Genomic DNA, 25003 nt, shown 5'->3' on the forward strand with positions numbered 1-25003 from the left:
CTCAATTCAGCTGATCAGCAGGCCACAATCGAATACAAAGTTTAGAAAGACCTACAAAAAGAAACAAAAGGGGTCTGACTAGCCTGATGTGGCTGAAGATGGTTTCAAGCTCCTAAAAGAACTTATTCTTTTTTTTTTTTAAGAAAGCTACTGCTGCTAGTTAGACTCCAGAAACCAAAACACCTTCAAAAAGTTTTACTTATTTTCAAAAAAAGCACTGACTGACAGGTGAGTGTCCAAAGCGTTCAACATTCAAATGCATAATTAAACAAGTCAGTTACCTGAATAAAATAAAATAAATAAAATAAAATAAAAAATACATTGAAATGAGGTATAAAGATAAACATTAATTAAATTAAATCAAATCTTGGGCTGTATGTATATAAATTCACAACATATTGCTTTCATTTTCATTTCTATCATATGAATATTACTTTTGTCACCTCTGATAACAGCTACTCTTAATTGCAGAAACAAAGGAAGAAAAAAATCTGTAAAGCTGTTTTGAAACACTACGTACTGTGAAAAGCACTTTAGATATAATTGTTAATTCGACTGAACTGAATATTCCCTTCCGCTGTGATATTGAGAATTGTACAATTACAGTAACGACAACTACCACAACAACCTTACTATACAGCAAAAAATGGTTCTTTGCTGAAGCTAAAGTGCTGCTACGAACCACTGAAGAACCTTCAGAAAGGAAACTTCTTCCTGTTCACTCAGGCCACTCTAACAGGCTCCTAATGAAGGTGCGCCTCACGGGAACTCTTCAGTGGTAGTTTTTCTCTCTTTTTCTTCAATCCCAAAAGGAGTGAGGGATCAGAGTATGGCTGCTTTAGGTTTAATAACCGTGTTAAACGGCAAAAACTGTCTCGCTGCGCAACGCGTTTCATTAGTAAACAGCACTCAAGACGGCAGTGCCATTCGGTACAATAACACGTAACAATGCAATTAATGGTGTTACATGAGGGAGGGGCCGCGGTCTCGGGTGCACTGGGAAGATTATAATTGTACCAGTCTGACTACCTCTGGGAGCCTGCAGCGGGAGCATTTACTACCAGACCGAGAGAGAGAGAGAGAGAAGCAGCTATACTGTACACCATAAACAGAAACATAAGTACTCTTTCAAACCGTACTGAGCTGCCTCAATGCATACTGCCTTTTAAGCCAGCATCCTAACCATCATGAAACCTTGTGACTTATTTGGAATGGCCTATATAAGCATTAACCAAAACAATACCACTCCTCACAGATTCTCATGGAAGACTCAACAGGATTTTAATTTCAATAGGGTTTGGTGAACTAATGCTAATGGCCTGGGTCGTGTTCAGTTATCATTAACTAAAACCTAAACTATTTAAAATATTGTTTTATTTCAGCTTTATTTTAACTAACAAAAAAAAATAATAAAAAAATCAAAAATTCTAATTGTTGCTTTGTCAATTTAAATTTTACACTGAAGTACTAAAATTACTAACTGAAATAAAAAAATAAAAAACTAAATCACTAAAATTTAATCTACAATAAAAATGAAAATATAAAATCTAAACTGAAAATATGAAAAATAAAAGCTAAATATTACATTACAAAATATTAAAAAAGCTATATAAAATAACCACTGGTTCTGATCCCACTCCTCCTCCTCATATATATATATATATATATATATATATATATATATATATATATATATATATATATATATATATATATATATATATAAATACAATTACATTTAATATAATAATTTGAAATAAAAAAAGACTGTAAACACACATGAAATGTGCCATTTGAAACATTTTTATAGATACTTCAAGTATTGAATAAAATATTAGTTTCTTATTATTCTTCCTATTTATATACTTCTTGTAAGGCATTCTGACATTGCATCCTCTGTGAATAACACATGCACTGCTGCCTTACAATTTGACTAAAACAAGTTAATTTAGAATGCTCTACGTTTTGGAACAAACTTTGCCTTGATAAGCTGCCTCACTAGCAGCAACCGCACAGACACAGCGTCCTTTTTCCACATTTACTACTCAAAGGGGAAGACAGCACGCAAACCGCTCGTTCTTAAATTAAAGTATATTCGTCCCCAACCACAAGCATTTCAGAGCACATTCCTTTTGATCTACGTCTCCAATGTCTTCCAGAGGAGTCAATAAAAGCTATACACCGGCTCCTTTACGAGCCCTGCAGATATATATTAGAGGGATCTTACGGATTCAAAGCACAGCCATGAACACAATGGCAGGCCTGGCTCAGTGATAAGCCTCCCTTAGTGGAGACTGATGTTATCGGAGCGAGCACTGGACTGAGAGAAGGACCAAGGTGATGTTGAAGTCCTTCAAGGGAAAGCGAGAGACCATCAACTCAGTAAATCACAGTTCAGTGTAGGACACAACTCACACACGGCCACATCACGGCCCAGCAAACAGATTCCCGACTTGCCGCAGAAATCCTGCTAGATGAGGTTGTAAAACAGTCTTAATCTTTAATCACCAAGCCTGGATCAGAAACGTTCATTCACGCACCGATGATAATACCGTCTCCTGTACCTCAGGATCCACCTCTAATCACCCAGCATCCTCCTCCACAGTGACAAACACTGTGACATAAACAGAAACAATACATACACGTTAATGCCAATTAACCACATTATAGTTATGATACATACCAGGGCTGGGTTTTAACACAAATTTCACAATTTGGTTATGCTTCACAAGTTTGCAATTCAATTCGATTATGATTTTGATTCGATTAAGTATCGTTTATTTTGGATATATATCAGGTACAGTACATGGCAAAGTTTCTCCAGAAAAAAAAAAATCTCTCAACTAATGCTGTAAAATATACATGAGAGTCAGTCGGTACTAAAGTTATAACACTAATTAACTTTAAATTTCATAATTATATTTCTACTCCATTTAGTTTTTTTAAATATAAAGATTTAAATGCTGGCTGTCATAAAAACTTATTGATACTTAACTTAAGTGATATTGTTTACAAGCTATTACCTTGACATCTTTCTGCGGTTGAAACAATAATTAAGACTTAGTTCACACTGCAGGCTAAAGTGGCTCAAATCCGACTTTTTTGCCCAAATGTGACCCATATCTGATTTTCTTATAACAGTCTGAACAGCACAAATCCGATTTTTCAAATCAGGCCCAGGCCACTTTCATATGTGGTCCTAAATCGGATACATAGCCGATGTTTTGCAATGCGACTTCAGTCTGAACGGCCATGTCGCATATCATGCGATTTTTATGTCATCTGCACCATCCATTTTTATTTCCGCAAAAACACAGTGCGTAAGTTGTTCTCTTTCTTTTAAAATACCTTTTTTTATAAAGATTTATTTTTGCCTTTATTTTGATTGGATAGTTCTTTTAACATAGCTTCAGTTTTTTCACGTTTATTTCAAACTGTAACTGGTGCTTAAGCGGAGGAGATGATCAGTTCACGTGCATTTCACGTTGCTGCTTCTCTTGAACTGAGGCGCAGCAGAAATCACTTAAACACCGCAAAACTGTATTTATTGTTGGAATACTGTAATAAAAAGGACATCATTTGAAATCTGAGACTTTAGCCCCGTTTACACTAGTGCGTTTTCGTTTTAAAATCATGTTTTAAAATGAAAACAATCCTCGTCTACACTGGCATTCTCACTGCCACTGTCACATGACCATTCATTATGAGCATGATGTTATTGTTTACACGGTCGTCAAGGATATGCAGTGCAAATGTGGGCCGTCATGCCATCGTTTTCAAAAGTCTCTATTTTTGTCCATTTACACTGAAAAGCAAACCATGAGTTTTCAAACTAAAACAGCGCTTTCGAAAACACCGTGGTAGTGTAAACGACAGGCGTAACCGTAGCAAAAGTCATGCATTTTAAAACGAAAACACTACGTAGTATAAACAAAGCTTATTGCGATTTATTGAATGGGAGGTGCGCTAAAATGTTCGGTTTATTAACTGAAAACAGACTAGACTACTTGATTCTTGGGATTTTAGAACTGATATTGTTTCGTAAAAATGCAAATTGATTAAAATAAAAAAAAAAATGTACCCAGCCCTAATACTGTACATACAAATACCTACACCTTTCAATCATGTTAAGCAATTACCATTAGTTTTATACTAAGCTAATGACACTTTCGATCCTGTTAACCTAAACCAAACCCTCGCAAAAACCTCTTTGCATTTACTTTAAGACAGTTAGTATATGCATTGAGCCATTTTCTTTATTGGGTCATTCCCCGGCCCCTGCAGTGTCGACAAAACCTGACCCGCACTCTCACACAAGTGTACACCTCCAGCTGAATACATCACAGAGGTCAACTGTGGTCACAGAGATAAGCTATCATTCATCATTGTGGCAGGGGGCGCTCCTGAAATAAGCTCATGGTACAGTTATAACCAGAGGAAGAGGGTCCATATCAACACTAAACAAAGCCGTCTCAGTGATAGCGGGGTCAGTGAGAGCATGTGAGCGAGATTCTTAAGCTCTCCTGCTCATTTGACCTGCTCTCCTTTCAAACATGATCACTCCACATTCATTCAGCTTTCATATAAAACAAGATCTGTTACGTTGTAAAGCAGCCTTGAGAAAGAGGCCATTTGAGTGTTTATGTGCTTGTGTCTACATTTCACAATGCTTGTAAAGAGCAATGTATGTCAATGTCCTCACAAATATAGTGAAAAGACACATAAAAAAGGTGTCCTTGCATATGAATATGCCTACTTCTTTACAGTATGCAAAAGGACAAAAATGTTCTGGTATCCACTTTCCTATCCCATAAGGCTACAGGGGAGGAGTCATCATTGGCAAAAGCAACATGGCTGACGTTGTAGTAGGTCAAATGACAACACATCACTGCTGAGGTAGTGTATTCAAACTGTATTGATACTACACACAATGCTTACAGATTTACCTTTATATATACAGTGGGGGAAATAAGTATTCAACACTTGAACACATTTTTTATTAAACACATTTCCAGTGCAGCAATTCACATGAAATTTTGACCAGATGTTGGTATTAACTCAAGAAATCTACACAGAGAAAACACAGGAAAAAAGTATTGAACACACTAACTGAGATTATACTTCACACTTGGTGGAAAAGCCTTTGTTTGCAATAACAGCTTCAAGACGCTTCCTGTATGAACAAACTAATCGTTCACAGTGCGCAGGTGGGATTTTGGTCCATTCTTCTAAACAGACTGTCTTCAAATCTTGAATGTTCCGCGGGGCCCTCTTGTGAATTTTGATCTTCAGTTCCTTCCATAAATTTTCTATTGGGTTTAAGTCTGGTGATTGACTGGGCCATTCCAACAACTTTATTTTCTTCTTCTGGAACCAATTCCGAGTCTCCTTTGCAGTATGTTTTGGATCATTGTCCTGCTGGAAAGTCCATCCATGTCTCATCCTCATCCTGGCGGATGGTAACAGATTCACCTCAAGAATATCCCAGTACAAGGCTCCATTCATCTTCCCTTCAGTAACATGGATTCTGCCAGTACCATGAGAAGACAAACAGCCCCATACCATGATGCTTCCACCTCCAAACTTCACTGTTGGTATGGTAGTTTAGGGTCATACGCAGAGCCATTTCTCCTCCAAACATTGTGTGGTATTATTGCCATAAAGTTCCATTTTTGTCTCGTCTGACCAGACTACATTCTCTCAGTAATTCACAGGGTTGTCCAAATGTTTTGTAGCAAACATCAAACGAGCTTCAACATGCCTTTTCTTCAAAAATGGATCCTTCCGAGATGAGCGTGCATGGAGGTCGTGGCGGTGGAGTGCATTGCCTATAGTTTTCTCTGTGACAACTGTACCTGCTACTTCCAAGTCTCTCTGTAGCTCTTTCCGAGTGGTCCTTGGCTCTTGGATTACTCTTCTGACTCCCTGATCAGAAATCTTTTGAGGAGCTCCTTTGCGTGGCAGGTTGATGGTGGAGTTCTTTTCTTTCCACTTGCGTATAATGGACCCAATGGTGCTTACAGGAACATTTAGGAGTTGTGAAATCCGTCTATTACCACTACCATTTTTATGCAGCACAACAATCTTGTTGCGAAGGTCTTGGGACAGCTCTTTGCCTCTACCCATCATGAGATGTTTGTATACTTGCATTCAGAGGTGGCTAAGGCTTTTTCTAACTGATTAACCTGCAATAACCTGGCTGATTCTAATTTGCACAAATAGGAGGTTGAACTAATTAGTGAAATCAGCTGTTTTCTGTGTGTTTTCAATACTTTTTTCTTCTATTCCACTTCATTAAATATAACTTTTTTATGGATTGTAAGAGTCAACATTGTTTCTCTGTGTAGATTTGAGTTAATACCAACATACCACAAATTCCATGTGAATTGCTGCACTGGAAATGTGTTTAATAAAAAATGTTTTTAAATAAAAATACAGCAAAAACAGTAACATAGTTTAATATTAATGCTAAAGTAACTGTTTTCTATTTTAATATATTTTAAAATGAAAATGTAAAATCTACTAAATTAAATATAATAATATACATTAAATATATTCATATATCTCTAAAGCTGATTTCCCCCCCTAGCCATTACTTCAGTCTTCATTTGAAATAGAAATCTCTTGTAAATGTGTTTACTGTCACATTATATCAATTTAATACAGTCCTTGCTGAATAAAATTATTATTATTTTTTTTAAAACACACAACCAAACAAAAAATCTTAATGATCCCAAACCTTTAGATATAGAGAAAGACAGTAAATTTTGGAGTTCAAGTTGTCTTTAAAAATATTAAGTCTAACTGAGGTCATCTCAAGTATATAGTGTATTTTTGTGAGATATATTTTTTGTGCACTGACGGCTGATCTTAGCATGAGCATCACTGTTCATCTGTAAAGGATATACGGCCCCCTAATGAGGAGAGTAAAACAGCTGCTCTCTGCACCACTAAATTTAGGCAGTCAAAAATCACACACATAAACATGTGCACGGACAAATACTCATGTGCCGGCAGTGCTGGCACAGCATAATTAAAATATTATTCATTGCATTTGATTTGCAGTTAAGGTTAAATGGTTGCAAATTATTTATTCCTCAATTAAACCGCACATGTGCAAAGGTGAACACCATTAAATTGTAAATACTTGTGTCAACAGTTTTTGCCCCCATATTTTTAGCAGTGTAGCATTATTAAATGGAAATTGTGCCCATGGCGGAAACTAAAATTTGACCCAGGCAAAAATACAAATGAACCCAGCTGTCATTTGCAAAACACAAGCTTTTCATGAATGCAGGAATTATAGGAAACAGCTGCCATGTAGTGAACAGACAATCCATGATACTGGTAATTCAATGCTCGACTCAAGGCCCTCGTCCATAGATTCTCATGGAAAATGAAACAAGATGTTCATCTGTGTGTTCTATTCAGACTAAGCACTGCATTCTGCATTTACAGATCTGTTTGTCAAAAAAACTGAAAATAGGCAACTGATAAATTGGTTATCTGATACTCCAGATATTCTTCTGAAAAGAACTTTAAAAAAAAAACTTCATAAAAGGTGAATGCAGCAAGAGAAAGAGTGAGATTACACAAGTTCATCATACACTTACTCAATTTACATAGCCCAATGTATGGCAGCACAATTTCCTACAAAACAGCAATAACTGCACAAATTTACCTTAATAGAGGCCTACTGTGCAGTGCTGGAGGCAGTACTCCAGTTTCCCAGCGTGCCGCCAATGTGGAACAACTCATTCCAATATTCTGACAGTGCCACAACACCACCACTGAAACTACATCAAGGACAAAATAATCACCAATGAAATCATTAATAAGCTGAAAAGATTCAAATAAACGATAATCTGACTCATTAAAATCCTTATTTCTTCCCATCTCAATAATTTAGAGTGTAGCTCAGCCATTAAATGTTTAATGTCTCCATCATTGTGTGTAAACAGGGAATAAAATGTGGATAAAAGTAAGAAAAGTAAAAGTCTGACAGAAGTCCGTATGATTTAAAAAATAAATTAAAATGCATTAAAGAGATTTATAATGTTAATAAAATATTTCTTTTTCAAATAAATTATGTCCTTTGAACTTTCTATTCATCTAAGCATCTTGAAAAATGTACTATGGTTTCAACAAAAAACATTTTTCAACATTTATGATAAGAAACCTTCCTTGAGATCAATCAGGATATCAGAATGATTTCTGAAAGATCATGTGACATGAGGACTGGAGTAATGATGCTGAAAATTCAGCTGTCATCATAGAATTAAATTACATTTTAAAATCTAGAAGAATAGAAAACTTATTTGAAATTGTAATACTATTTCAGTATTTTTACTGTACTTTCGGTCAAATAAATGCAACCTTGGTAAGCATACAAAACTTATTTCAGAAACTTTCAGTGACTTTTTCTGTGTCCTGAATCTAGCAGAGACTTAAATCTACAGAGAGCACGAATCCTTCTCAAACCTGGGCAGAAGACAAGATAGAGGTAATCAAAATATATATCCTGTTCTTCTCAATCTTTCTCCGCCTCACTCACCTCACTCACACATCAGCGGGAGCCAGAGTTTGATCAGTGGCAGGCGCACACTTCCTTAAAGGCTGCCTAATCTGAGGGAGTCAGCTGTTTGTACCTTCTGCCAAAGCTTTGGCGGAAAAGTGGAGCGGCGCAATCTGACAATGCTCCTCTGACACAGTTGCCTAGCAACGGCGAAGCTTGGGGTCTCAAGCTGATGGTCTCAAGCAGGATTTATCATCTCTGACGACTTTTATTTGATCTAGACAGATTAACGGGCCCTGCGAGGAGCGGAGGACACACAGGCGTATAAACCCCCCTCCATAAACACATATTTGAGCATAAACAGCAGGCACGGAAAACAGATGTAGAATATGTCGCTGGCAAGAGAAGACAGGGAAGCGCGAGTTACCTTTCCTAAGATCTCTCCTTCCTTGCTCCGCAGGCTGAGAGATCTTATATATTCTGCAGTCGCCTTTTGCTGCCAAGTGCAGCTGATTTTGAGGAGATGAGAGCTCTGGTCTTGGCGTGGTGTGATGAGCTGTTGGGAGACTAATTGCGGAGTGTAATCTGCTCTGATTAGCGGGAGAGGAGCGGGCAGGTGTGAGCACACACACATCGGCTCGGGCCGACGCAGCTGCAACCTGACCGCATGCCAGATAAACAAAAGGCATGAGGCCGAGGCCACGATAACACATGTGCAAAAACAGTCACCATCACTATCCTCTGCTAATTAACCACCAACACACCTATCACACTTAACTGCCTGCCATATGTTTACATCCAGATGAGTTTTCATCTCAGCCACCTTCCCAGGAGCGCAGTTCATATCCAATTCTAAAGCTGCAGTGACAAACTATTTAGGAGCGCACACGGGATGCAGGCAGCGCATACATCTTGTTTAGATTTCTGTAGCGTTGTCCTGGGCTAGAAAAGGCACAGGAAAACACATGCTGTGCTTGAGTCAGCAGGATCCGGGGCTGGCGTATTAAGTTATCACGCCTCGCTATCCCTGCCCACAGCTGACACAGGCAATTAGAGCTGAGGTTAATATCGCGTAGCCACGGACCAAAAAAATGCATATCTCCCTATCCCATCGCTCTGAAGGAGGAACGCAGGGTCCTCGCAAGAATTAGTGCTGGGGCAGCACATGCAACGCCAGGAAGGACATTCCGTGGCCTTGGCGTAACCTTGAGGTACAACCGCTTGGTTCAATACCAGGTTTGGGAATTAACAGGGGTTTTGGGCAAAAATACCACTAAAATGAACCAAATTTAAGATAAGGGGGCAAAAAATGACCAAGCATAATTCAATTGGTTTGTCTCAATTAAAGTGAAACGTGAACATAAATGTGTTGATTGTGGCATTACACATTGCATCAGATTTCTTTTTATGCATTTTTTCTTTGCAGCGCTAATTTTTATAACCAAATTTTATTTCACAAGTTTCTGTTGAACTTATGAATGCAATAGCCAATCACCACTGAAAATGCTGGAGTTTTCTTAAGTACATGCACAAACTGCAAAAATCTAAGTAAGAGATTTATTTTGCAGTGTAGACAGATTCAGTAGTTGTAACAGACGTTTTTGTGAGAGTGCATAACTAGCGCTAGACTGAAGTCATGGCCTGCTTTAGTGATGCGTTTCCTGTTTTCGGCATATAATTTATTCACAGTTTGAATAACTATGCTCTTAGCTTGTTTTGTCTGTGTAGACAGATATGACATGACATTTCCCCAAATACAAAAAAACTTAATCATTATTACAATATCAGGAGCAATAATCAACAATAATAATGTCAATAAAGTGTAGGCATATTCTGTAATAGGTTTAAATTTCATGTCATAATTTATATACTTTGTGTACAGTAGGCTATTTACATTATGCATTTGCTGTGTTAATACACACACCTTTGAGCAGCATTAAACAGCCACTGAAAATAAACTTAAATGCCATGTCTGAAGCAGCTTCTGTTTTACCTCTGCAGTGTAAAGATGGAATTTGTTGATGTTGATAACATTTTATTGATAACAGTCTATAGTATTCTGATTGACTAAAGTAACTGGTTAAATTTAAGTATTTGACAAAGACAACAAAGTGCCACTGGAAATCAATTCTAGGGGGCAAATATCAGTTAATTTCTGCCCCTGTTCTACACACAATCACCTAACCAGGACTCTTAACCTTCTAGTGCAAGGTGAAGGGTATACACCGAAAGGAGATGTGACGGAGATGTTTACTGTGCTCCGGCTCACTTAATCTCTGTGTCAGATGACAATTTATACATGCCATTCCATTACCACACCATAAACTGTCCCCAGTGAAACGCTGCCCTGCTAATCAGCTCCCTCACAAACAGAATTAGATTTCCAATTGAATTTGTTTCGCCCTGGAAAAATATGACAAACCGCTAGGACAATGCAGCCCGATGGCCGTGGAAGGGCGGTTTTCTTTTGATAATCGAGTTAAAACAAAACATAGCACGAGGGAGCGCTTTCAATGTAGTGCTCTGGCGTGGAAAGTGTTTGCAGAGAGGGGAACGAATCTACATTCCAAACAGACAATGGCTGGCCAGAGGTCCGTCTCTTTATTTTCCCTTTGGCGTGTGTTGTCGAGGCATCTGAAAACCTGTGGCTCTTTCACTTATCTTTAGCAAACACTGGCGGAGGCTGACTGTCACAAGCCCAAAGTTTGTTCTTGTTGATAATGTCATGGCAACACAGGGAACGGAAAAACGGCACTCCAGCTGGCATGGTGGCAAACACGCTAGAAGCACACTAAAAAGACTTCAGATGTGTTTATTGTTGCTACCAAAAACATGAATGAGAAGCCAGCGATCTGGAAGACAATGCTCATTTTAGAATCAACTACGTCACGTCAGATTTTTGAGTGAAACAAGGTATTAAACTATTTTAAAATAAAATTTTATACTAGATAATTGTTGGTTTTAAAATGATTATCTTTTCATGAATTTGGTAGAAGCACAAAAATATGTCTCTTGCTTCTGTTGTTATTGATTGTACCTCCATACTTGAATGCAAGAAAAAAATATATATTAATCCCCCTCCCCACACGATTTCTCCAAAAATGCTTTTTTACATCAAAGTGCTAAATAAATTCATAAATTAAATAATACATACACAAATAAAAAAATAACCCAGGTCCACCCAGGTCTCTTGTTTTTATAAATAACTATGGTAAGTTCTTAAAAAACAGTGTCTTTTGCTCATGTATCATCTCACTGAAAAAGACAAGGCTAATTTTAAATGTTCCTTGAAGCATTTAATTCCCACATTATCAGAGAAACCACAACTTCCAGCGGATAAATCATCTGTATGCAAGATGAAGCACATTTCTTCAAGATCAGCGGAAGAGATCGTGAGAGAAAAGCTGTCTAGGGTCATTAGTAAGGTTTCAAAGTCACTCTGCCCTCTGACAGAGAGCGTTTGACAGGTGCTGCCGAGGCAAAGCTTGCCGCAGGAGAGAGAAATGATACCGTCCTGATTAGATCGTCCACCTTAGGGAAGGTGCTGATGCACAGAAATTCTAAAAGAGAAGAAGAGGAGGACGAGGGTGGTGTGGGGGGGTGGAGAAAAAAAAAACTAGAAGTGCAAAATAGAAGAGCTGTCAAATGTGCAATGTTTCTTCCCCCACGTCGCACTGTCCCTCTTCTGGTGTGGTCTGGTGCATCACCCCCAGCGGAGACGTCTCAGTGCGATGTGTCAGTCAACAGAACCCTATCCTTGTGCCGTTCACAAAACTGTCAGGCTTTGCACCGACCCACCAGCCTGTGTTATGTGTTACTACCACATCAAAAAAAAATCAGACGTTTGAGAAAATAAACCACTCTTGTGTAATCCACCAAACCGAAATTCGCACTTGTTAACCGGGAACGGCTCCCAAAGCACTCCAAGCCCTCTCCCAATCAAGAACCGATCCTCATCTGGCATTTCATTAAACTCAAACAAGCATTACAATGCATTGGCTCGCACGAAAGCGGAGTAATTCGAGGGGTTAGGCTCATCAGCACTGGCCGCTTCTCTAAAGTCATTAATGAGGGCTCAGGCCAGGCTCAGGGCTTTCCACGAGTCACTAACACTCCTATAACCCCTCTTCATTTGATGAGCTTGTTCATAAAGCCTGAGGAGCCGGGATGCCGTTTTAGAAACGGCCCCTTTTTCCAGGCTAAATGAACAGTTATTGAGTGAAAACAGGTCAAGTGGACTGGGGGCACACTGCTAAGTAAAGCTAAAGACAAAAGTGTTATAGCGGGAAAAAAAAAAAAAGAGCAGAGTGCGTAAGTGAGAAAGCAGAGGCGGACTGGCTGTTGCTCAGCATCTATGGGAAGTGGTGGCAGCACAGAATGAGGTGATTTGCACATTAAAAGCAGCAAATGTAGCGCAGCTTTGAGGAAGCCACCAGCAAAGAATTTACACTCTCTAAATAAATAAAGCAAGTTGAAAAAAAACCCTCAACATTCGGCGTGATAAAACACTTTCGCTTGAGTAGTAAATCGATGCAGAGTCAGTGCCTGTATGTCAACAATGTTTTGAATGTATTTTGACACTGCGAGGTGACAGTCATTCACTGAAGACACATTCTGCCTTGGGCTTGTGATTGGGCACAGGATGTGTGTGTGTGTGTGTGTGTGTGTGTGTGTGTGTGTGTGTGTGTGTGACGAATAGAGAGAATGATACAAACCATAGTGCGCTGAAAATGAAGCTGAGAGCCACCCCGCTGCACAAGAGCCCTGTAAAATACAGTTGTTTATATGCTCGACAGCAGGGCTGTGCCCTCCCTGACAGAACAAAAATGAAAGCAATATCAATGAAATATGACACTGATGATAGATCGGGAGAGGAGATGGAAATGACTTGATTCTCCTGAGTTTTCCGAATGAGATCCGGCCTGCGAGGATGTGTTCAAGCTGAACTCTGAGATGGCTCGCACTTGTCAGGTTTCTCAAACAATCAGGGCATCAGCTCCGCTGGGAGTTGTCTGAAATGAGCAGAAAACTCAGCAGGTTTGGATGAAGCCCACGGCGGAAGTGCGGGTACTGTTAATAAACCGCCTCTAAAGGCTACAGCTAGATCCGAAAACCACATACTCCAACTACATAAAACGCTGCCGACTGTTCCAATCAGCTAAACTCGACATTTTCGCTGAAAGCTGAATCCTACATGACCTGTATGTTTATCTGTGTTTGAGAAAGCAAGTGTCCCTATGTCCTTGGGCGAACATCCCTCGCTGTAAGCAGGGATAGACCATGTCCACTGGCTGTATAGACAGAGTTCTCAATGCCCTTGATGCCTGCAGAACAGAGGACAATACGATCAGTTTGAACAATGCAAGCCCTCTTAACAACACTGATCCCTATAGGCCCAGAACCACAGTCCGTCTTCACTATCATCACACCACACACACACACACACACTTCAGAGGAAAAATACCTGGTTTACTCTCACTTTAAATTATTAATAATTGAAATGTTTAATCTTAGAATAATCAAATCTTTCAAAGCGATTTGAATTGAAGATTTGACATGTCAACTGATTTGTAGACTAGGGATGCGGAACGGTGACAGATTTTAAGTTTGATTGTTTTGTATTATAATATTATTATAATATATATAGGCCTATCATAAGTTTTTGTTTACATAATGTGTGTACTGTATATATTTATATTTATTATGTATAAATACACACACACATACAGTGTATATTTTGAAAATATTTACATGTATATATTTATATTCATATAATTTATATTATATATAAATATATAAAAAAAATTCTTAAATATACGTGCATGTGTATTTATATATTCATAATAAATATACAGTACACACGCATATCATGTAAACAAAAACTTGCTATTGACTTGCTATTGAAAGACTTCCTATTAGTCACGATTAATAATTTGAGATTATAATTTATTAGTGTGGAGTGTTCACACAAACACAGTTTTGAAAGGATCTAAACATTCCGTAAAGCTCTGACAATTACTCTCTGTAAGCCACAGTAAAGAGCCACTGCAGTCAGTGAGCATTTTGGGGCACAATCCTCCATTGTGCCTGTAGCACAGGGCCTTTTGACCCAGGTGTGAACTTGAGTGTCAATACCATTCTAGAGTCTGTTATTATTTGATCGGCAGCGGTCAGCTGGGGACATAATTCCAGTGCACTGGAGAGCCGGTCGTGCACTCACACTGGACCTAAGTGGCCAGCCATTTCAGAGGCAGCTACACTTCCCATTTTTCTCTGCTGGAAACCCAAGTGTTTACATCAAATTTACAGTTATTTTTTCCCTCCTGTGCAACCAGAGAGGCACCAAAAATAAGGAGAGACGATACAAAAAGGAAACAAAACCAAGAGAAAAGTTGGTCTAGAAGGGGACGGAGTTCATTTTAGATTAAAACGAGACAAGTGTGAGATTCAAAACATGTCTTTGTAGCTCACTCATTTTTAGCCAGAGCTCAGCAAGCGGTAAACGTGCTTCCCAGAGGTACTGCTGCCAAGGGTCTATCATTCATTAGGCTGCCACCATCATCACATGCATTCCAGACACTTAATCACTAGGATAGAGATAAAATAAAAAGCTTGAAGGTCACCAGGGGGAGAGAGCGATAGAGGGGAGATAGCATAGAGGGGTGAAGATATATGGCCTCATTTTGATTGAGGACTTGACGCTTTCAGTCACACGCGACAGAACACACGATGAGGAGATGCGTTTTGACTGGAGACCTTTATCACAGACTCCAACGGTTTGCCGAGCTACACATCACAAGGAAACGTCCCTAGAGAATTCAGCCGCAAATCGCATGCGAAAAAAATTTAATAGGACTCTCTGAGTCTACCCTCTTCCGTATTCACTTTACGCTCTAGAAGGCGAGCGACAGTAGAGCGAAACTCTGAATCTGAACCATCATGCATATTTCCCCTTCTGTCCCATCAGGTGTTTTTTTGCCTGTCTACTCCTCTGATGTTTTGACATATTTCTCTGCCTCGTCGAGCACTCGTCTCCGATTTGCCATGCTGTTTAATGTTCATGAGGGGCGGCGCAAAACTCGGTCCGTTGACAACCGACTGGCTGTTGTTACAAGATCTCAGACAGACAAAGAAGACGAGGTGCACCGCTGAGGAGTCCCACACTCCACTGCCTCAAAATAAAAAGCGCCTTGACCTCCTCGGCAGCCAGCTTCACCTCTCAACTGTGACGGACGGACGGAGCCCTAGTCTCGTCCCGCGGCCCAGCGTGCTCGAATAATGCCAGCTCTCTGCACGCCCCGGGCCAACAGCCACCCACCATACTGGGAAACTTCTGATGCTTAATCTCCTGAAATGCAAATGTACCAAATGAGAGACGGGTCTCAAAGGAGAGCCTACCATGCTGCGAGTGTAAATGGACACGGTTAAACCCTCCTCTAAGACCGGCTCAGACTACACCGACAACCAAATCTGAACTATAACAGTCACTTTCCAGGCAGCAATTTGTATGGCATTTGAATTTGAAAGGGTGTACGGTGGGGCATACAGTTTTGCTCGAGGATATTGGATCTTTCAAGAGGCTTTGTTCGCATGCCGTGATGACAACGGTGGTGCACACCAACTGAGGAGAAATTGTCAAGGCGACATATATCGAATTTCACAAAAGTTCAGAGCAAAGCGATTTCCCTCCCCTCTCCAAACCTCCCGCCGAAGACAAAACAAGCGATCCACGACACATCCTCTTACTTTAAAGAAAACAAGCGGCTGACACATTTCCTGCCAACAGGCCCTTTCCTCAGATAACACAAGACTCCAGTCAACAGGAAGCCCTTTCACCGGCGGCTCTGCCTCCCTTCGGCACGTCACACAAAACAGCTCCTCAACCCCAGCCCCCACAGCCTCCCCTCCAACTGTTGAGGAAAACTTGCAAACGATGCTTGCTGAAAACAGTTTGCAAGGAACCGGACTTAAAAGTGTGGGCTGCAGCCTCGAGTCCTTCAAATGGCTCTTGGTCTGAGTGGCAGCGTTTTAACAGCCTCAACAATACTCCTGAAATCAATTAACGTGCAGCCTGTGGTATCAACATTACTCACAGCCTGCCATTACATCAGATCCCACAAATAGCTCTGGCCAGACGGACGGACATCGTTACGGTCTGTGCAAACCACGGGAAAGTGTGCACACAAAAGCGCAAACATGCCCTCTAGGCACGGGTCAATGCTTTAGATTTGTTAAAAGCCTCCAGTTCTGGTGCGCTCACCAGTTTACACGAGTGAGTGCACGAGCGCGGTAACGACGTATAAAAGATTTGAGGGAAGTTTGTAAAAAGCAAAGCAGAACTCACATTAAGTGCAGAGTGCATTTGAAGAGCGGTGAGAGAAGAAAACCTGAGGCAACCTTCATAAGGCAGGGGCTGTACTGTTTGAGCAGCTGCTAATAGGAGAACTGGCAGAAGAGAGAAAGAGAGAGAGAGCAGACACTTTCTGCAGGCTGCTGTGATGACATGCAGGCTTTTTTCCTTTTTTTTTTAGTAAGGGGGCTTATCTTTGTCTCTATGGTAACTGTGTCTCTGGGTGGTTATTAGAAACCCTGAACTTCCTGTGCATCTGCAGGATCAGCCAATCACGCGCCGTGTTTTCATAGGCGGAGATAGCTTGTGCTATAGGCAGTGAAGAGCAGCCACATGAGGGGGCCATGGAAACAGAGGGTCAGGGAAAACTTACTAGGCACAACACTCTGGTTTGCATAAAACAGCCCAAAACTGTATTCACTGCACTCTATGTATTTATAGAAACATCTAGTGACTAAAGTAGGTTATAAATCCTAGAGCTCATTTTTTCCAGCAAAACAGCCTCCACGCCACAAGCTTTTTCCAAATAGGACAATGCCATCAAGGTATTTCAGTATTTTTTAGGACGAAAATGGAAACTCTTGTGGAAAACACAAGCTCAGCATCTCGGATTTCCAGAAAGAACTTGCTATAGCACTGTGGTAAAGAGACTTGCAGACAGACAGCCACAGAAAGCTCAAAGCTCAGCAGAACGGCCAGAGTTACCAGAGTCCAGCTCTAATGACAATAAATCCACAGGATGTGCTGTGTACCAACACACTCATGCGGTTCGTTTTAACAGCAGACTGTGGATGAGCAGAACTTAATGCTCATGAATGCAAATGAAAGGAGAGCATGCAGGATTACAGTTGCAAGGCAAAAAGCTGACATGGAGCATGCATCTAGGACAGGACTTTCAGCTGCTGTGCACAGAAAAAACATCTGAACTGGAGAATTGCAACATAAAACTATCAGATTTCAATGAGAAAGCTTCGTTTTCCCAGCTGAAAGTATATATGAACCAACATAAAAAGTAATATATGCCTGTTTATCCTCGCAGACAGGAATGGGAACACACTTTTTGTGTGTTTATAGGAAAACACGCTACACACACACACTCACTGCATAGTTTCCCAGTAGTCTCTCTGTCTCCTAGGTTTAAGCTGGTGAAATCGTTTGGAGCAATGTGGCTCACTTCTTCCCTGCTCTGACTTGTTTTCCACCCAGCGAGCACATTCAAACTTCACTCGGTGGCTGCTTTATTTAACACCGCATTTGTTGACAAGTCTCGGAGCAAAGTTCCCCAGCAGAACCCTGGGTGCTGAACTCGAGAACAGCAAATACAAACAATGCCGACCAGAACAGAGTGCCCTACCTGAGGGCGAGATGTTACTTCATCGGCACCAAGAAAAACATCAGCCGGTCTACTAGGACAGTGAGGGAACGACCCCCGAGGCACACTCAGCGAGGGACGGTCTAGACTTCTTCCAGCACTGTTTACAGCTGCAGCGACTTCCATTCCTCAGTGACAGTGCCCTCTTTCCTGTCTCTGCTGTTACAATATTTCATCCGGCTTAAGTAGCACATGTCCCACACGTAACTAGACTCACCAGACAGGAGCTCCCAGTGGCATCTATATGCCCGTGAACGCTCTTGCACTCCTGATAAAACAGAAAGCCCTGATAGATTACAGCAAGAATGATCAATCACACACAAACCTTTTAATCCAGATCGTCCCCTGATTGGCTGCCTCCGCATGAGCTCCAGATTTTTAAATCCGACTGGTTAATCCCTCCATTTCTCTCAGATTCAGTGTTTCAGCAGTGACCACAGTGGGCTCTAACATTCACTTGGCTTTTTTCTCTCCCTCCCTCTTTCTCTCTCTCTCTCTCTTTGGACTCTGTTCTGAGACCGCTCACTGAGCTCTGGAACTAAGGGAGCCTGATCAGGAGGGAAGAGACTCGCTGGGTCCTAGTGTCTCTGGAGTTAACTGAAAGAATGCCATTATTGTTTCATGTGTAACCCAGGGCTTCACTCTACAGACGGCTGATAAGCCCTGCGCTGTGCCAGATCCACTGCTGGGGTATTTGTAGATGGATAGAGATGGAGAGCTGTTCGATATCGATAGTTGAAAGATCATTTACAAACTGATCTAATTTAAAAAAAAAAAAAACTTTTCTTACTCAGTATGCTTGTGTTGTCTGCAGTATAAATACATAAACATACTTGAAAAATATCTTAAAGTGAATGTATCTTGTTTTAAGCTTTAAGAAATTATAGAAAAACTGAATGAGGTTTTGGTAATAAAACCCAAAACAAAATAGTGTTCCATCCAAATTGGTCTTTTTTCTTTATTTTTCTTACTCCACTGTCAATTACATTTATAGATTATTATTTAGTGTGTTTTTTTCCAAGTAAATATATCTTGTATTATTGATCATGAGATGTTTTTACTGATGTTGATATGTTTTTTTTTTTTTTTGAGGTCATAGAAACTCCTTTTATTTTCCCTGTTTGCTCAACTTTGTTAGGCAGAATATTTAGACTGCTGTTTTGTATACTTGTAACTTGTGTGTTACATTCCTAGTCTCCTGGAAAAATACAGTACTATAGCTGAAAGTGGTTATTCACTGAAGACAGATTTTTATCAGAAATCTTATCATTGTAAAATCTAAAATTTAATCTGCAGATTTAACATTAATGATATTATGTGACTAATTTAGGGGTGTGTCCCCGACTAAGGATTTTCGTAGTCGAATAGGAATTTTCGAATCTTGCCGATAGTGGACTGATAGTCGAATCAAGTTTAGGGGCGAGGGCAGGGGCGAGGGCGAGGGCGAGGGCGAGGGCGGGGGGGGAGGCTAAATACATCACCGAGAGTCAAGCCAGACATTCGACAGTCATACTGATGTTAACACATAGGGAAAACGTGTAACCGATGCCTCGCAGATACAAAAATAATGTTTTGTGTTTTGATTAAAAGATTAAAAAAGTCAGCGAAACCCTAAAAAATTAAAAAAAAAAAAAAAAAAATTTACAATAGTGGTCTCATTATAACGTTATGTATCCTATATGGCTATTAATGTTCTACATTTCTGTTTTGAGCTGCACGCGCTGAAGATGACCATATGAATGAAGCATTTGATAGCAGGTTTTAATCAATGGCATTTAACTCATCATTTATCTCATATAGAATACGCTTCGTTGATCTTATATAATTATATTCTGAAGATAATCACCGTAGTAGCCTACTACAATGAAGCGCTTTACTACAGCTCAACTCAACCAAACGCATCTTATCCGAGATAAATAATATATACACAATATATATATAAACCGGCTGAAATGTTTTGAAATCACTTGTACCCTACCTGATCGAAAAAATCCAGTCTTTCACTCTGCCTGTGCCAATTTGAGTCCTTGATATTTAAATCCCAGCTGCCAAAATGCTCCTCTGTCGGTCACAGATTATAGAAAGTGAAATTTAAATCTATAGGGGTGGTTGGATTTATGGTGGTTGGAACGCACGTTGAAATATTTATTTAAAGCTTCTTTCTTTTCAGATTCTTATTTACAGTATTGTCTTAATAGGCTGTATATTAATTTGAGCACCCCCATATAGCCAAAATGGCATGATCATAACAGCCCGCGAATATTCGACTGTAAGACTGGTAATCGAATCAGGCTCCTCCTATCAAAGCAGCAAATCGTCGACTATTCGGGTCACCCCTAGACTAATTGCAATGCAGCAAGTTTAAATAAAGGCAACAGAAAATACTGTATGGCTTGATAGCTACTGCATAGCTTTAGTAAAAGAATGGTTGACAGGTCATATTAACCACTTTTATATTTCATGGTGGTTTTTGGAGACTGACAGTACAAATCTACTGATGTGTAAGGAAAAGAGCATCTTGAATATTCTATGTAACATCTGTTACACATGAAGATGAGCTGATGAGAATATTTATTTAAAATAGTCCTTTAAAGGGTTAATATTAAGGCTTTCCTGTAGCTCAAATAGTAGAGCATGGCGCTAGCAACGCCAAGGTCATGGGTTCGATTCCCAGGGAAAGCAAGAGCTGATCAAATGTAAAAAAAACTGTAACTTGAATGCAATGTAAGTCGCTTTGGATAAAAGCATCTGCTAAATGCATAAATGTAAATATTTGACCATGTACTGACATTTTTTTTTACTTCAAATTCAAATAAATGGCTTAAGTATGTCATAATCCATGACATCAAATGCATCAAAGCACACAAATCATTACCATTACCAAAAATAAAAAATAAAGTCTTCCAAAAGGTCAAAACCCCTACTTTTATCTCCCTCTCTATCCTTAGAAAACATACTGAAAACAAACCCTCATTTTAGCTCTACCCTTCAAAGCATACTAATATTTAAACCCCAAATCCTTTGCTACCACTCTGAAGTGTTTGCTATTGCAAATGTGGCAGCAATGCTAAAACTATTATGTGCACGGACACTACAGCCAGGGCTATAAATATAAGCAACACATGGAGCGGCAGACTGCAAAACAGGGGGAAATTTGGGCTGCGTATATCTGTCAAGAGCTGCACGAATCAGGCCGCCGGCCATATGATCAGTCCACCTCCTCAGCAGGGAGCTTTGTAACAGCGCTTCTCCTTTCTTTTTCAAAAAACAGACTGAGGGGGGGGGGGGGGGGGGGGGGGGTTGTAAAATACCCTGGATGCTTATGCAAAAAATGCCTCATGAGGATCATAAAGTGTCTCAAATGAAACTTGGTCCTTATCTAAATAACAGTTGACTAATGTGCTCACAATGTAAACTCAGTGGCTTACCGCAAATCTTGGGGGCCCCCCGTGAATCATGAGATAGGGGCCTGGACACAAGTGGATATATCATGCACCGGTGTTTCTTCTCAGGGGTGAAACAGCATCTGATGAGGACAGACCAGTTAGTAAACAATTACAAGCATGATACCACTGTGATTTCTTTGTAAACACATTTATGTTGAATTTTGCACAGCATTAAAGGGGTCATCGGATGCCAATTTTCCACAAGATGATATGATTATTTAGGGTCTTAATAAAAACTCTATAACATACTTTGGTTAAAATTTTTCAATAGTAGTGCAAAAAACACAATTTTTACCAGCTCTGTTTTCAGCAAGCTGTTTTTTAGTCCAAGTCGCTTTAAATGCTAATGAGCTCTGCTGACCCCGCCCCTCTCTTCTGTGGAGTGACCAGCAGACTGTAAACTTCAGCTGCGAAACTGGCTGACTAGCACATTTTTAGGAAAGGCGATTTGCAAAGATTCATAAAAACCCTTATACTCACTTCTGTAGATGAAGCTGGATCACGAATGATTCACGCGAACATAGATGCATTTATGTAGATCGGGGATCGGCGCATTCCCTTCAAAGCAAAAATAACGTTAATCCTCTGCGTCTTCAGCAGTTCAGATGTCGGGAGTAAATGACGACTGCTATATTCATTATTACATCCAACAACAGAACACCTCAATTGCTTATTCGGAGACATCTCGTCTTCCCCTGCACTGGAGTCGACACAATGATGGACTGATGACAGCTCACTCAGGGCGGGTCTAAGGTAAGACGGCCTTGTCAATCAACTATCATGGGAGGGGCCTGTACAGAACTACGTCATTCTGACAGGAATCTCAGAACAGCCTGATTTGAGAAAGGGAATTTTAAAATAGGGATTTAAAAAAAAACACCGGGTGGATTTTTATTATTATAGGATGGATGTATACACACACTTCCAACACACATTTATGTTCAAACAACTTGTAAAGTGAATTTTGAATCCGATGACCCCTTTAAAAACCCAAGAAACACAATATAGTACCTGCTTTCATGCAACATGTAAGCAGAGTAAATCTTGTATCTGCAGTTTAACCCTAATATAACTGGCTCATAATGGCTTGAGGGTCCAATGTTTGACAGTGTGTATATACGGCTGAATTGTGAGCACATCTTTACTATAACAAAAACTATGTCTAAAGGGAAACAAATGCCTGTGTCCTTGACTGATGTGTAAAACAACAGAGCAATTGGCTTTTATGTTATGTGAACGAAGCCAGACTTGTGAGCACGAGAGCTTTCCAAAACTGTACATTTTCAGATCAAGCAGTTAATAATGTTCAATAACGTTTCAGTAACAGAAACCGACTGCGCTGCCAAATGCTCTGGCCTCTGAACGTCTGGCAAAAAGATCCAGGTTTTGCAGCAGCTGTAGGATGGATTTCTGTTTGTGTTTCCCAGTACTAATGTTCAAGTTACACTAAACACAACGCGTCTCAGTATAAGGCAAAATCTTTATGAGTAGGTTGCAAAAATGAAATGTAGCAAAAAGTGATTTACATAATTTCATAAAATGTAAATGAAATTTTCTGTAAACTCTCATGATGCCATAATAAATTAAAAAACGTATCATGAGAGCAAATGCACATCAGAATTTTGCTTTATTAAACAAATGTATACAGTATGATTGGATGAACAACGATATAACACCTGTGATTGCACATCAATTGAATTCTATATTAATGTGCACTCACACTCATCTATGATCATTATGTTGCTTGGCAACCATAAACAGCCAGCAGTTGAGCTAATGAACTATATTACTTAGCAGGAGAATTGTTTATGATCATTAACAAATATAATTATTTATTGAACATAAGTGTCTCCTATCATATTGATGTTGCCATTTAATAAAAAACAATAAGCCACTTGAGGATGTTACAAAGATTTTTCCATATCACATTTCCCATCACCCTATGTTAAAATCAGTGGCTTATTGTTTAAATGTAAATTGTACAGAGAAGTGCTCCATAAGCACTCTTGTAAACTATGAGAGAATAAACAGTGGGAATAAAAAAAATGATAATGTCAATGACACTGTTGTTGATACAGAAATGAATTAGTGTCCACACCTTTCCTATATCACAATCTTTTTCGCTATTCTCATTAAAATGATTTACATACAGCAGTCATAAGAATAACACAATTAATGTTCCTCTCAGTTAATTACTCCACCTTCCTCTTGTCAACGCATTTGAAAAAAAAAAATACAAAGCCCAGATGAATGTCTTCATCATATAATATTTTACCCAAGGCACTTAAGTGAATTAATGTAGCATAATTCCTGAGCAAAGTGCTTGCTTAGTGCAATCAAAGGATTTGAAATATGCATTTTTCAAATGATATTTCAGGCAACACTTACTGAGAATAAAATATGAATGTGTCTCTGAACTAAGCAGAACCCTGGTAAACAGTCATGTTGTTGCCCACAACCAAGAAGTGATTTCTGTGTGGTTTCATATTCTATTGCTAAACCTGCTCAGTGAATCAGAGCGAACCACTTGCATACTGTACAATTACAAGCAGAAAATTTCATTTGGTGGAAAAATGCTTAAAATGATCTCTGTGTTTGATGCAAGAGTATGATCGATATCAGCAGGGTGTAATCTTACAAAACCTGTCAACACCAACATCACAACAAAGAAAGAAGAAATCAAGAACTCTTTCTTTTGTAAGAAAATTAAACCTATTTTAGAATCATTTTTCACTGACATTATTTTAGATTTTGCACATTTCCCGTCATTCTCATTGATATTCAAAAACAAACCAATAAAACAAAAACTATTTCTCAGAATGTTTTAGTATTTAACACAATTAAATTATAAAAAAAATTACATGCTCATTAGTCCAATTTGAACATATATTTATATAGTGCTTTCAAATAACTGTTTGTTTTTTTGTTGTTGTACTGCCTTCAATGTTCCAGTCTTTATTAGCATAAATTAGTGTTTAGAATTTACTAATTACAAATAGCCTAGTTAATTATTAAAATGAAAGTCTGAATTAAAAAACAGTATGAATTAAAAAAAAAAAAAATCCAGATGCATTCACAGGGATGAGAATTTGGGGTAAATATCCAATATTTCATTATGAATGAATTACTAAACAACAAAACAATTAACAAACATTATAAATTTTATATTTTCAGATTTTCAGGAGTTTTGCCTAGTAATACCCCCTATTGAGTTTAAAACTCAAATAAAAAAATAATCAACAGATCTTTAAAATCTTGAGTAAGTTCTTGAAAACCTCTCATCTCAATGTTCTGTCATTCCAAATGAACCACAGTCAGAT

The 25003-nt window shown here is 39.2% G+C and overlaps 1 protein-coding gene across 4 annotated transcripts in view; it reads right to left on the reverse strand.

Annotated features, from left to right (window-relative positions):
• The window catches only part of LOC306850809 (forkhead box protein N3-like), a 94842-nt gene extending 76091 nt beyond the window's left edge, over window positions 1–18751 (reverse strand). Inside the window, exon 1 of one of the 4 annotated variants that reach the window (XM_079386700.1) lies at window positions 18563–18751. The gene's annotated coding sequence lies outside the window, so the exon portion shown is untranslated. Of the gene's footprint in view, window positions 1–13230; window positions 13459–16859; window positions 16963–18454; window positions 18534–18562 lie in introns of those variants that run through there. The other 3 variants (XM_079386703.1, XM_079386701.1, XM_079386705.1) reach the window with 3 other exon arrangements.
• Between the last annotated feature and the right edge of the window lie 6252 nt (window positions 18752–25003).

Source organism: Barbus barbus, assembly GCF_936440315.1.
Source record: "Barbus barbus genome assembly, chromosome: 30".
NCBI classification, from domain to species: domain Eukaryota; kingdom Metazoa; phylum Chordata; class Actinopteri; order Cypriniformes; family Cyprinidae; genus Barbus; species Barbus barbus.